Below are 15,214 nucleotides of genomic sequence, written 5' to 3' on the forward strand. Positions count from 1 at the left end.
GTTGTTCGACCCTGTTAGTCATGTTGTGATCACCCCCTGACTAACGACCACCCTTTTTGTCCCAGGCAACGACGGGAAACCGAGGACGTTTTAAGTTGGTCTTTGATACGTGTTTGAGCCGGAGGGTCCGGCAGCACGCGGACGGCGTCCTCATCCTATCGTTTTTTTGTTTTGTTGGAAATAAAGCCACGCTGACGGCGTGTTCACCCTTCCCCTCCTAAACTTTGTGGTTGTTTTGGACCCAGACGCATCACAATATATATATATATATATATATATAATATATATATATATATATATATATAAGTATAGAGTTATATGTAGGCAATATAATTTAAAATACCAGCAAGTGCTTCCTACTCAATGTGCAGTTCATGACAGTCATAGGGACTTATGTGAATTGTTTGAATCTGGAATGTGGGAAGTGATTTACAGAGGAAAGGTCAGTGGGGCAGTGATTGTGCTTTTGGACAGGTTTGTTATGACAGGATATTGAGGTGCTTGTGGACACATGGGATGGGGCATGAAATTATTATTGATTTTTATTGAGAAACAATTTTCTCCACAGTATTGGGGTTGAGTCGGTTTTCTTTGATATTTCCCCTACCTTAGAAAAAACGTGCTCACATTGCACGGATGAGGCAGGAATGCTCAATAAAAGATAACGTGCCGAACCGACAAGCCCGAACCCGGTTTTGAGCCCATTTGAATCAAATCGAAGCGGTCACGTGATCAGCAGCGAACGAACCAAGCACCGATACATTTGCTTCGCCTTGCACTGGTTCATATTTCGACACAAGCTTCGAAGCAGGAGGGTCAAATGTAACAACACTACTGACTACGTTTTTTCCTTTTTGGAATTTTGACTATTAAAGTCCCTTTTGTTTCCCGAAAAAGCTTGGCGTTTGAGTCCTGCCTTTTTCACCACGCACTTCCCTTACAGAAGGGTTAGAAAGTCGAAATGATGTCTTAAGATATGCGCAGTTATAGGCTCTTTGTAGCTGGTTGTTGACGTCACTACGGTAACACAGAGGTGTTGTTTGTGTTTTAACAACGTCTTGCTCATGAGCTATTGAACCAGGATGTCCGAATCTGTGAATATCTTGCCAACTGCCAATTTCTAACTCTTATGTTTTGCATTTCATTCATCTGTAACCACAACTGATTCAAGATGGCGCCATGCTGCTCGGCTGGCCGTCTGTCGCTCTACTCTGTGTTTGCTATGTGTTTAGTGATTTACCTGTTATGTCATGAGGTATCATCTCTCCTCACTTCGTCAGACTCTGCTTCAGATAGGAGGCTTCTACGATCAGCTCAAGTATGATTCATTGGTGTACTTTTCTCCATGCCCCGAAGAAATCCCGGCGTTTCTGAAGCATCCCCCACTCCATTTTGCCCGTCAGACGCCGGAGAAGACGCGGTATACTCGGAGGCCTCCGGGTCAGGCTGGAGGCCTATCTTAGGTCTGCTCGTGTGTTGGATTATGGCACTAATCGACACTTTCTGGATGTTTCCCCTGCCCTGCGACTGCGACCGAGGAGGATTAGAACTCAATGGATCCGGCCGGTGCTCCCGTGCGTTGCCGGCTCTGACAGCGTCAGCTGTTCGGCGGACTCCAACCAGCTGTTGCTGCTTCCTACCACCTGCCGTTTTCGGACCGGGAGTCGCGGCGTGGACCCTCGGAACCGCCGCCCAATGAAACGTGCTTCACCTTCGTACACTTTTTTTCCTCAAGTTGGCTTTGTTGAATGTGACATCTGTCACCAACAAGACTTTTTTACTGAATGACTTTTTTACCTCACGCAAATTGGATTTTATGTTCTTAACTGAAAGCTGGCTCCGCGAAGGTGATCTTGCTCCTTTTTCGGAGCTCCTCCCTCCAGGATGTTGTTTCCTCAGCTCCCCTCGCACCACCGGCAAAGGAGGAGGACTGGCATCCGTATTTAAATCCACCTTTCACGTCCAGCAGCGTCCAGCTGTCAATGGCTCCAGCTTTGAGCTCCAACTTTTTGAGGTTAAAATCCCCGTGACTGTTCTCTGTGCTGTGATCTATTGCCCACCGAAATTTAACAAGGACTTTATACAGGACTTTGCAAACTTTGTGTCGGGTATTATTCTCGAGTATGATCACTTTCTAATTGTCGGCGATTTTAACGTGCATGTCTGCTGTGAGACCAGACCGCTTGTCGAAGACTTTTTGAATCTAATTGACTCTCTTAATCTCACGCAGTCTTTTTCGGAACCTGACGCACGAAAAAGGCCATATTTTGGATCTTGTACTGTCATATGGACTGGATGTACAAATAACTGAAATATGCCACATTCCTTTTTCCGACCATCTACCTGTTTTACTTTCCCTCTCACTACCTGCGCCCCCCCACCACAGACACTGCGCCCGCTCGCTGTCGCCATGCTTTTAACTCCTCGACTCCTATGCAGTTTTCTGCTGCCTGGAAAAACTCCTATTCTCTGGAGGACTTTGGCGACTTCAATGTGGATGTTTGTATGAAGTTTTTTGATTCTCTCTGCACTAAGATCCTGGACTCCTTTGCGCCTATGAGTTTAATGTACGTTAAGCCACAGACTGAGCCTTGGCTGAATGAGTCCACTCGTGCACTCAGACGCGGATGCAGACAGGCGGAGAGGAAGTGGAAAAAAGACAATCTCCAGATTTCTCGGGATCTCCTACGTCAGGGATTCCCAAAGTGTGATGCGCCCCCAGGGGTGCGCGAGCTGCGACCAGGGGGTGCGCGAGAGGAAAAATATAATGGCGGTCAGTTTTTTTAAGTGGGATTTTTCCATTGACATATATAAAAGGATTTTTCCATACAATAAAAAAGCATGAAAGTAAGAAAACATTTCCTTTGTAATCGCTTTTATTTTAAATATAAAAACTATAATATATTATTTTTTGATAGAAACGTAGAAGACAGCAGCTGTCGCAGAAAAGCCAAAAGAAAATGCAGTTTCATTCATGCGTTGGGTCTACGAAAGACGCACTACGGCCTTCATATTTGCTCAGTTACAGAGTAGGGAGAGAGGGGCTGCCGCACACAATTTGCCGAAGACGTGTGTTTGCCAGCGGCCAAAGAAATGTTGGAGTGTATGATTGGAGAGAAAGAGGCAAAAAAGTTGGACATGATTCCTGTGTCCAATAACACTGTGTCGCGCCACATTGATGCCATGTCTGAAGACATCCTGGCTGTACTACTCAGCCGTGTGAAGAAAAGTGAGTTTTACTCTCTGCAAGTAGACAAGTCTACAGATGTTGCAAATCTGGCCAATCTTCTTCTTTATGTCCGTTACCTTTTTGAAGGATTGGTACAAGAAAAGTTTTTGTTCTGTCAGCCCCTACCCGAACAACAGGACAGGAAATCTTCAATTTAATTGACGTTTTTATGAGGACCAATGGCATCGACTGGGAGCGCTGTGTGGGAATTTGCACAGACGGGGCAAAATCAATGACGGGGAAACACACGGGGCTTAAAGCTCGTATTAGGAGAGTCTGCCCATCCATCAGCTGGTTACACTGCAGTATTCACAGAGAGGCCCTCGCAGCCAAAAACATGCCAGCTGATCTACTTGCAGCGCTGAACGACGCAGTCAAACTGGGGAACTTCATTAAAGCTCGTCCGCTAAATTCACGAATATTCACACTGTTATGTAACGAGATGGGCAGCGAACACAAATCACTGCTGCTGCACACATAGGTGCGTTGGCTGTCCCGCGGCAAAGTGCTGACAAGGCTCTTTGAACTCTGGCACGAATTGCAGCAGTTTTTGGAGGAGAATCCGTTTCATTTGGCCTCCAGTATGCATGACGAAGATTTTCTGAAAAGGCTCGCCTATCTAGCGGACATCTTCTCAGCTCTGAATGAACTCAATCTAAGTCTGCAGGGAGTCAGTGTAACTGTGTTCAACACACTAGACAGGGTTGAGGCCATGATAAAGAAGCTACGGTTCTGGGCAAGTTGTGTGAGTGGGAACACACACCTGTGTTTCCCTACGCTTCACGAGTTCTTGGGGGAAAATGACGTGCACCTGGGTGAGCATGTAACAACTCTCATAATTGAACACCTCAACCAACTCGCCGAGCAGCTACGGAAACACTATCCACCTATGGACACATCTGCCGCTTGGATTCGCAATCCATTTGAAGTTTCCCTGCCTGTCCCACAGCTGTCATTTCACAGCAGGAGCAGCTGATCGAGTCTCTCTCTCTCACTTTCTGCAGGCTGAGCGACTTTTTCGCTAGACTTGAAAAGTTCCAGATGGATCCTCTTTTATCGTCTCTTAATTTATTTTATGGTTGAGCCGCTCTTTCTTACTTAATTATGTTGTGGATCGTGTTTAGGCTAATTTTATTGTCGCACTTGAAAAGTTTCCGTTGTTATGCTATCTATTTCGGAGCCTATTCTTTTTAATGTTGTGGATCGTTTGTAATTCATTGCAGTTGAATTCAGCCTGTGTTGATGTTATTGTCATGCGTGTTGTGGTTATTTGCGCATGTTTAAACATGAGTCTTTATATGACAATAAAACAAAGTTTTGTTGCGGGTTTTTTTTTAAGTGTGAATTGGGGGTGCGCCAACCCGGTTGGGACATGGAAGGGGGAGCGCAGGAAAATAAGTTTGGGAACCGCTGTCCTACGTGATCGCCTTGGCTGTTAAAGCTGCTAAAGCTGAATATTTTTCCTCACTTGTCTCCAAAAACGCTCACAAGCCTCAGGTTCTTTTTAACGTATTTTACTCACTAGTGAACCCTTGTGATGCTGTCTCTGTTGAACCGTCTGTGTGAGGATTTGCAATTCTTTGTCACTAAAATTTCTGCCCTTAGATCCTCACCCCCCCAGCATGTGCAGGACCCCGCTAATCCTACAGCAAGCTCAGCTGTTTTTCACCAGTTTGAACCTGTCTGACTGTCTCAATTTTCTGAAATAGTTAATCACCTACGCCCTGCTAACTGCCCATCGGACAGCATTCCATGCCACTTGCTTAAGCAGGTCTTCAGCTCATTTGAGCCTTTTATTTTGTTTCTTATAAATTTGTGTCTCAGCTCTGGACGTGCCCCAGCCTCCTTCAAACATGCCACAGTGCAGCCTCTTTTAAAAAGGAAAAATCTGGATCCTTTGGTTTTTTCTAATTTCAGGCCAATCTCCAAACTCTCGTTTATCTCAAGTCTTGGAGAAACCTGTTTTTAACCAATTGCAAGAATTCCTAGGTCGTGCAAACATTTTCAGTCTGGTTTTAAGCCTCTTCACAGTACCGAAACAGCTCTTTTAAAAGTTTTAATGATCTTCTTTTAAACCTTGATTCTGGTAACTGTGCCTTTTTAATGCTATTAGATCTCACAGTAGCATTCGACACAGTGGATCACACTATCCTGTCCCGCCTCGAGCACTGTGTGGGCATTAGAGGTTCTGCTCTAGAGTGGTTTAAATCCTACCTCGCAGATAGATCCTTCTGTGTACAATTGGGGAAGTTTTTCTCCTCAGTGGCTCCTCTGACCTACGGAGTCCCCCAGGGATCAGTTCTAGGCCCTCTTCTATTCTCCTTGTATATGCTACCCCTGGGATCAATATTTACGAAGCATGGAATCCCTTTCCATTGCTTTGCTGATGATGTGCAGGTGTACTTGCCACTAAAGGCCCCCTCCAAGGAATCCCTTCATGCTGTGTTTAATTGTATGACGGACATTAAAACATGGATGGACCTAAACTTCTTAAAACTAAGTGAAAACAAAACAGAGATTGTGCTATTTGGTCGCCCTGACTTGGTCCAGGTCCTTGCCAGGTCCCTTGGCCCACTAGCACCTTACATAGGTTCCCAGGCCAGAAACCTTGGTGTGATTATTGATGGGGCGTTTAAATTGGACAAGCAGGTTAGCTCTGTGGTTAAGGCTAGCTTCTTCCAGCTTCGGCTTCTAGCCAAGTCAAACCCTATCTAAACAGGGCCTGACCTCGAAAAAGTCATGCATGCTTTTATATCTTCGCGCTTGGACTTTTGCAACTCCCTGTATGTCGGTATTAGCCAGTCTGAACTCAACCGTCTACAGCTTGTGTAGAATGCAGCAGCCCGTCCCCTGACGGGACAAAGAAGCATGGGCACATAACGCCAGTGCTTTCCTCTCTCCACTGGCTTCCGGTTAGGTTCAGAATTGATTTGAAGAATCTTTTATTTGTTTTTAAGTCTCTGCATGGACTGGTCCCAGAATGTTTATCCAGCCTTATTAATGTGCATCAACCCTCCAGAGCCCTGAGGTCAGCTGACCAGCTTGATAATCAAAAGTTATTTTCATGGGCTTAGTTGGGGGTTTGCTGTCTTGTCTTGATTTAAGAGTTAGGTAAGGGGGTAAGCAGGATCTGCCAAGCAGGCAGACACGAGTCTGACAGGATGGGGAGTCAGTTTATGTCCTGGCTGAGGAATGCAAGGTCTGCGGGTCAACTAGAAGATTTACCAGCCAAAGGGGGGTTAGAGACACACCAACACTATTCAACATACACACTCTGTTTACGTTAAGTCAGGAGTCTGGACATTGGATGTGACCGGATCTTAGATGCGGGAGGTGGAAGGTCCTCCTCTACGCCAGTTTAGGGCCAATAGAAATCTTTCCTTCTCTGTCTTTCAAGGGTTATAAAACATGATGTTCTTGCTGATGTTGGTTAGTTGTTCTTCCGGCCTGTGTGCTGCCTGAACTGCTCCTGCCTTTGCAAACGCAGCGCTGATACTTGACCTGTGATCTGACAAATAAAATTTTCCAGAACGAGAGAAGTTATTCGGCTGAATTTTTGATAACCCCGACCAGGCTCCAAATCTTGAACACGTATTCTTACAAGCTGGTTCTGAATGTTCCTCGGTCGTTCCTTAAAACAAAAGGAGATCGAGCCTTCGCAGTAGCGGCTCCCAGACTGTGGAATGCTTTGCCGTTTTCTGTGCGGTCTGCGACGAGCCTTTCCACTTTTAAAACACGCCTTAAGACTCACTTGTTCACATTGGCCTTTGGCTGAGTTAAGTCACCTGCATCGATCTTTTATGTGTTTGCCTTTTACTGTTTTACTGTTTATTTTTTTAAATTTTTTTGGTTGTTTGTTTGTTTTACGTTTGCTTGTGTTGTTTTATTGATGCTGATTGTTTTTATCCTGTAAAGCACTTTGGCTGGCCACTGGCCTTTAAAAGTGCTGTATAAATAAAATTGGCCATCCGCCAAAGACTGCACACCACTGTCAGGGTTTTTTGGACTGAATTACCCTGAAGGACCATGTGGGGTACTCAGTGATCCAGTTTTATGTATGGCACCTGTCACGAGTCTGTGTGGTCTTGATTGTTCTCATTGCGTTCACCTGTGCCTCGTTTTCTAGCCTTTAAAAAGCCAACTGTGTTTCTTTGTGTTTGCCGAGTCTTGGAACTTACCACCTGGAGCAGAGCTGCGTGAGACACTTGATAACTTTTCTCTGTTAATACGGTTTGTTTTTTTTAAGATCTTCTGTTGCCTGTTCTTTGGGACACCCTTAGTTTGCTGTTAAATGCTCTGACTTTGTTTTTAGTTGTCTTGGAATATTTTGAGTTTTGTCAACGATATGGAACCTTCTACTTTTTGCAAGTAAAAAAAATTTTTTTTGACTGAACATACGACTTGTCCGTGTCAGTTGGCTGTGTCAAAAGCATTGCAATTAACAGACGAAGACAACAAAGTGTTGCGTTTAGGTCCCTGGTCCTCATGAAGTTGTTACACCTTTGCCAATTTGTTAAATTGCAAATAAATGCTTTGCTATTTGTTAAAATCCAAATCCTTTCATGTAATGATTTTTCACATGTCATTTATATTAGCTCACACAAACACTTCAACCATTTGTTCTTGGCCCGGCTCCTCCGTCACATTTTACAACCCATTGTGGCCCGCGAGTCAAAAAGTTTGCCGACCCCTGCTATAGACCTGTCCTAGGAGGGACATCTATTGGACAACCAAGTACTGCAAGCTAGACTATTATGTAGCTGTAGACACAACACGGGGTCTCTGGACCTGAGAAGGGAAGAAAAGGAGTTTAAAATGGCTATTTAATGTGAATAAAACTAGACTAAACGTTGACAAAAACTAGACTAAAACTAAGGATTAAATGACTAAATGTGACTAAAACTAATATTCATTTTTCGTCTAAAGACTAAGACTAAATCAAAAATAGCTGCCAAAATTAACACTGCCCCACAGAAAAACTATTCTTCACTAAGATAGATAAAGTAGTTAGTTATCACACTATTTGTTATGGGTATGCCGTTTTGGCATATTTGCTTGGCTTATTAGCCCAGACTTGTGTGGCATTATTATATTGGTTCATGATGACTGCCTATTATTGATGTTTTGTGGTATGTATTATGGAGGCGCCCAAAATATATGAAGATGGAAAAGGTACCGGTAGAATAACTTTATTGCCGTTTCACAGTACGGAGTCATATGGCATGAGTTGCAAAAGATACAACAGACACGTAAGAGTCAATTTGGGAACAGATCAGTAGATTTTTTATGCACCCACAAACGCTGCCTTGGCTGTTCACAAATACTCTCCTCAAACGCCAAAAATAAAGCATTAAGTAGAACCAACAGATAATAATGTATTGCTGGAATGTATGATACCCGTTGTTAAGGGGCGTTACAGTATTGTATTTACAATATCCATCTCTTATATCAGTACTATATAATTATGCCAATGATGTGCATATAAAAATAACCTTTATTGACAGTTTTTTAAATGGAGAGAAAAAAGGTTTACGTGTCTTCAAAAGTAAGTCAATCCCCAAAACAGTCATGTTATTGGAGCTAATAATCTGAACATGTCAAATGTGAACCTTCCCTGTTGGTTTTTAATATGTTCGGATGGGCTGACAAACTACTGAAGAGTTAGGTGGCAGTGTTAATTGTCTTTTAGCATGCTCCCAGAATATCTACATGTGATAAATGTTGCGACCAAAGTCTGGGAGCAGGCAGAAACCAAGCTAAAAACAGAACTCAGGGTTTTTGGTCATTATAGCTGGGTATTGCAGAAGTTTACATATTATTACATAAATATACCTGACCTCACCCTGAAATGCAGTGACAGGTAGATGTAGCAGTAAAGAGAAACAATAACTTGACTTGAATCAGAAACATGCCCATGCTTTAATGGTTATTTGTTTAAAATATTGACATGCATTTATTTAATCACAACCCCGCTACCCTGTTCCATAATATAACAATATTTGTCTGATCACAACTTACTGCACTACTATATGTTGATACTTCCTTTTGTTTCCTATCACCCAGGACCTCAAGTGGGAGCTGAACATCAGCTCCATCACCAAGAAGGCTCAGCAGAGGTTGTTCTTCCTGAGGCAGCTAAAGAAACTCAACCTGCCAAAGACGATGATGGTCCACTTCTACACGGCCATCATCGAGTCCATCCTCTGCTCCTCCATCACCGTCTGGTACGCTGCAGCCACAGCCAAGGACAAGGGCAGGCTGCAGCGTGTCATCCGCTCTGCGGAGAGGGTGATTGGCTGCAATCTGCCGTCCCTGCAGGACTTGTTCGCTTCCAGGTCTCTGAAGCGAGCTAAAAAGATCGCGGCCGACCCCTCCCACCCCGGACAAAAACTGTTTGTGCCCCTTCCATCTGGCAGGAGGCTGAGGTCCATCAGGACTACGACCTCCCGCCACACGAACAGTTTCTTCCCGTTGGCAGTCGGGCTTATCAACAGAGCCCGGTCCCCCACTGCCTGACTATAACATTCCACCGGTCACTCCCCCTCATACTGCACATGCCACTTTAACTGCAATTCATCACTTTGTCACTTGTCACTTTGTCTCTTGTTTGTTAGTGCACTTTATGCTTAATACTTTTCTTTAACTTTTTAATATTTAACATTTTTTAACTTTATTCCCTTGTTTTATACTAACCCATAGCCTTAGCCTTATTCTACTAACCCATTGCACTAGCATTTCATTCCACTTTATTTTATTACTTGTGCACTGTTGTCTTGTCTGTCTGTCGTGCACTAACCGCCAAGACAAATTCCTTGTATGTTTGACATATTTTGGCTAATAAATGATTCCTGATTCCTATCAACTGTTTTTCTGGTTTTGCCCACCAAGGATTTATAAAAGCTTATGTCATGATGCATATTTTAAGGCTGCTATAACTTATGTAATACACTTGAAGAGAATGTAAGTAAAAACAAAAAGGTGAATATATGTGTAGCCGTGATAGCGCTACCACCGGCGGGTTCTGTAAAGACGCACGGACACAGGATGAGGTTCCTGTAGGGCCGTTCCAGTAGGGCCGAGATCCTCCTTGTGGCAGTGCCAAGTGGGTGGCAACTTTGTGGCAGGCAGCGGCAATCGCCAGTAAATCAGTCGGCGTCACAACGGCACGCTGGGTGGGAGGAGCCAATTTTTCCCAGAAACAACTGTTATTCGTACGACAGGTCAGCTGCTGTAAATATTTTATTTTATTTAATTTTATTTGAGACACGTGAGCCCCCGTCTTCTTATTACAGAGGCTAATTTTAGGTTTGGACCGGCGGGTTCCGTGTAGGGGGTGGGGCTCTCAAGTTTGATGCCACCCACTTGCCACTGCCACAGAGAGGATCTCGCTGTCACTCCTTTATTCTCCAAAAGGGGAAGGCAGTGAGCAGGAATGAGGTCGCTCGATGTGCGTGCTCGGTTTTGCTTTGTCCGGCTCCGCTCAGCTCTCGTGCTCTGCTCTCAGGCTCCACTCCGCTCTGCTCGGCTCACGTTCCCCCCGACCTGGATCCTGCTCACTGCTTATGTAGGAGACAATCAGTGCAGATTATTTACACCTGGTTACTCCTCACCTACCAGCACCGTCCCCTAAACCACTCCCCCGCTCTCCCCCCTGCAGCTGAGCTAACCACGCCCCTCCACCACAATATGCTTACACGTACACAATGTAATGATGAACCAAAGTGTAAGATTCGGTGTGAATTAATGTTTTGGAAACAAGTTTTAAAATGTTCACAATATTCACGTTTCTGTATTCTTTTACAAAACGATGACAGTCATCAGTGGAAAGACACTACACCATTTAGCATAGGTGGTCATAAATTCTCATTTTTAGTCCATAAATGATTGGATTAAAAAGAGGGTGATATATTAAAACTTGTAAAGTCATTATTAAACGTACAATTTTTGGAGAATCGAGTTCCAGTCGAGGAAGAAGTCCATCATATGCAGTTAAACAGGAAAAGTTGATTAGAACCAGCAGATGGGGTAAACAGGTCTGTGCAGCTCTTCTCCTGACTCCTCTACATTGATACGATACTACAAGGATTCTGGTGTATGTGAAAAGTATCACAAGAGCACAGAGAACTACAGTAGTAACAAGAACAAGCAAGCCATATATATTCTGTGTTCTTGATCTCACACAGTGAAGTGTTTGAACTGTGCTGTTGCAAAGTATTCCTTTCAAATTAAAAGGTACAGATTTCTTTTTTAGCACTTTGTAACATTGCTCCTGAGGTCTGACAAGCAGGCAGAATCCATGCTGAAATTAGGAAAATGTTAACTTTTTTTTCTTGCATGATGGTTGGATATTGCAGAGGGTTACAGATAGACACATATCTGTCATAGGCCATAACCAACAAGAGAAAGAAATCTGAACTTCCTAAACAGTAATATAAAAACCACTGGAAGAGACATGCTGGATAAGATATGATCTGTTTTTCTGATAAGAAGTCAATCAAAATCTTTGGGTAGATAGCAGTGCTGAAAAGAACAGAGTTGATTAACAAAGCCGCAATGAAAATGTACATTGGCTCATGCAGGTTTTTTTTAATTATGATGCACACAATAGTTAAATTGCTACTAATTATTAAAATATACACCGTAAACATGACCACAAAATAAAGATATCTATATTTGTGCACTTTCACATGCCCACCAAAAGTTATACAAGTCACATTAGATCGATGATCCATTGATAATGTATGCAGTGAGATGACAACAAATAATAATAATCTGGTATAAACAGCACTAGATTGTCTCAGTCTTCAGTATCTGACCTTGATATGCTCAATTGTGATCCAGCCAAACACACGGACTGGAAAGTGATCTGTGAGAGTCGGTGGGAGGTTTTTTGTCAGACTACTTCATCCTCCAAGGATCTCATTGAACTCTCCAAAGGATGAACTCTTTAAACAACTTGATTCCAGAGGAAGTCATAGATGTTTTCTATAACAAATTAAAGAAACATCTAACACAACAAGATTTAAGTTGTGTGCGTGTGCCTTTACTGTTTGGTTGAACTGGTTGAACTGGAAAGGATCCCAATCAAGAAACTTTTGGCGACACAAGTTGCACCCCCCCCTCCCTCTTTGAATAGTTAGGGTGTCCTTGATTGACACAGCGTTGGTCGACATCGACCTGTGTGAGCTCCCTCCCTCCTGTATAGCTCCTCTTCAATCTTATCGGCATCTCCCTTTTCCACCTCACGCTTGCCCTCTCAGCTTTGCGGGCTACCTTTTGGCGCTGCCGCCACCGGCCTCAATATGTTTCACTGCAGGTGTTTGGCCTCATATTGAGAGAACCTGGACGTCTGGCTGGCACAGTCACCCCTGTCAGAGACATATAGGATAATCCTCCGTAATGTCCCCATGGAAGCTGAGGAGCTGTATGTGTCAGCTGCTAAACCAAGTGCTTCAGCCAGGGCAGACAGCAGTTCTGTTTCTTCACAGGAACATAGAGCATACCTAGGGGGTTCCACTTTGACCCCCCCCCCCCCCCAAGGCCCTCCTCAGCCGCCAGCTAACCCGAGTAACTGCCATAGGCCACGGCGTTCCGCCTAGAGGCCGGCTGCCCATGCAACCCAACCATATGGTCCCCCAGGCAACCTCCGAACCTGGGGCCTAACAGTTGCCAAAAGCCTCCAGAAGCAGTGTGGCCAAAACATGAGGTCTCCGGGTCAGCCTTTGGTTATTCCTCCCAGCAGCAGACTGGCGACTGGGCAGTTCATGCATCGTAACCCTGGGTGGTTTTTACCCTATCCCAAGAGTGTAAGCGTCAATTCCGATGCCGGCCCCGAGCCGGGTCGCGATGACCAACATCACCGTACTAGCATAATCCCTAGCCCTGAGCCAGGAGTTACTTTAGGTTCTGGCTGAGGAAACTATTGAGGCTGGACCCCCTGTCACAACGTGGGGGGGGTAATACTTAAACATACTTCCTTGTAAGAAAAAGAGGCTAGCAAGGCGGTGAGAGATGCTAAACTCCAACAACAGTTGTCAGCAAGTGACTGTGCTTCGGTTTGGAGAGGCCTCAAACACCTCACTAACTACAAGTAAAAAAAAACCCACTCCATGAATGACCTCCGCCTGCCAGACGAGCTGAATGAGTTCAACTGCAGATTCGAAAGACAATGTCCTGATCCCATCCCCCACAGCTCCACCGACCTGCTGCAGTCCCCCACCCCTCCCTCCCCCAGCCCATCAGGTGCTCACGCCTCTACATCTATATCACCTTCCCTTCCCCCACCAGCAACGACCCTCTCTATTCTGGAGAGAGACGTTAACCGGCTCTTTAAAAGACAAAATCCCCGTAAAGGCAGCCGGTCCGGACTCCGTTTCCCCTTTCACCCTGAAGCATTGTGCTGACCAGCGGTCTCCGGTGTCCACCGACATCTTCAACACCACCCTGGAGACATGCCACGTACCAGCCTGCTTCAAGGCCTCCACCATCATCCCTGTTCCCAAGAAGCCCAGGATCACAGGACTCAATCAGGAATCAGGAAACATTTATTTACCAAAATATGCCAAACATACAAGGAATTTGTCTTGGCGGTTAGTAGACAGACAAGACAGCAGTGCACAAGTAATAAAATAAAGTAAAATGAAATGCTAATGCAATGGGTTAGTAGAATAAGGCTATGGGTTAGTATAAAACAAGGGAATAAAGTTAAAAATTTTAAATATTAAAAAAGTTAAAAAGAAAAATATTAAGCATAAAGTGCACTAACGAACAAGTAACAAACAAGTAACAAAGTGACGACAAAGTGATGAATTACAGTTAAAGTGACATGCGCAGTATGAAGGGGAGTGACCGGTGGAATGTTATAGTGTCACGACCTGGCTCTTTGGGCCATGACAAGATTGCAGTTGCACTGGTTTCCGAGGTGTAACATTCTTTATTTAACACACAAAACAACGAAAAACCACAACCATTCCAGATGGGATGTGAATGTCAGTATTATCAGTAGTGTAGGATGTGCATGAGGGTAAAGTGTAAATGGTGGGTGTTGTCAAGAGCATTTACCAAAAGGAAACCAGATTCAACAGGCGGCTGCCCTACCACACCGGACGTCTGCTGGAGAGAAGAGAGAGCGACAGCATGAATGAATGAACACAGGGCTTTCTAATCTCAGGGCACCCGGCCCAGGTGCCTTCAATCACCAAATCTCATTGGAAGGCTGCTGCCTCCACAGCAGAAGGTCGTCACACCTCCCCCCTTAAGACGGGGTCCAAACAGGGATCACCGCAAACTCCAAAAAACAACAACAAAAAAAACATACCTTAGCACCCTCCACATTGAAACTACGCCCCAGCTCTGCAACCAGGTACCTAAAAGAAGCATTTTAAGAGAGAGACAAGAACAAAGTGAAGGATGACAGGAGTTACATTTCATAATCACAATATTAACCCTGACCACTACAATTCAGACCATTGACATCAGTGTCACCCAAGCCATCCCGCAGAACTGCCAAGGGACCACGCACTGTATGGCCAAAAACAAGGTCATTAGTGGAATGGTCACAAATTTATACTGCTGCGGGCGGCACGGTGGCGTGGTGGTTAGCACTGTTGCCTCACAGAAAGAAGGTCCTGGGTTCGATTCCGCCCAGTGGCCTTTCTGTGTGGAATCTGCATGTTCTCCCCGTGTCTGCGTGGGTTCTCTCCGGGTTCTCTGGCTTCCTCCCACAGTCCAAAGACATGCGTTGGGGATCAGGTTAATTGGGGACTTTAAATTGCCCGTAGATGTGTGGATGTGAGTGCGAATGGTTGTATGTCTCTGTGTAGCCCTGCGATTGGCTGGCGACCAATCCAGGGTGTACCCTGTCTATCGCCCGAAGTTGGCTGGGATGGACTCCAGCCCCCCCGCGACCCTGTGTGCAGGATAAGCGGTTTGACAATGGATGGATGGATGGATACACCGCATCCTTGAATGCAGTGAAAGAGACAG

At 44.7% G+C, this 15,214-nt stretch overlaps 1 pseudogene; it reads right to left on the reverse strand.

The window, feature by feature from the left end:
• Positions 1-1,822: 1,822 nt before the first annotated feature.
• LOC120828676 (olfactory receptor 6C65-like) lies at positions 1,823-11,796 on the reverse strand (annotated as a pseudogene).
• Positions 11,797-15,214: the final 3,418 nt, after the last annotated feature.

This window comes from Gasterosteus aculeatus, chromosome 16 (genome assembly GCF_964276395.1).
Source record: "Gasterosteus aculeatus chromosome 16, fGasAcu3.hap1.1, whole genome shotgun sequence".
NCBI lineage: Eukaryota > Metazoa > Chordata > Actinopteri > Perciformes > Gasterosteidae > Gasterosteus > Gasterosteus aculeatus.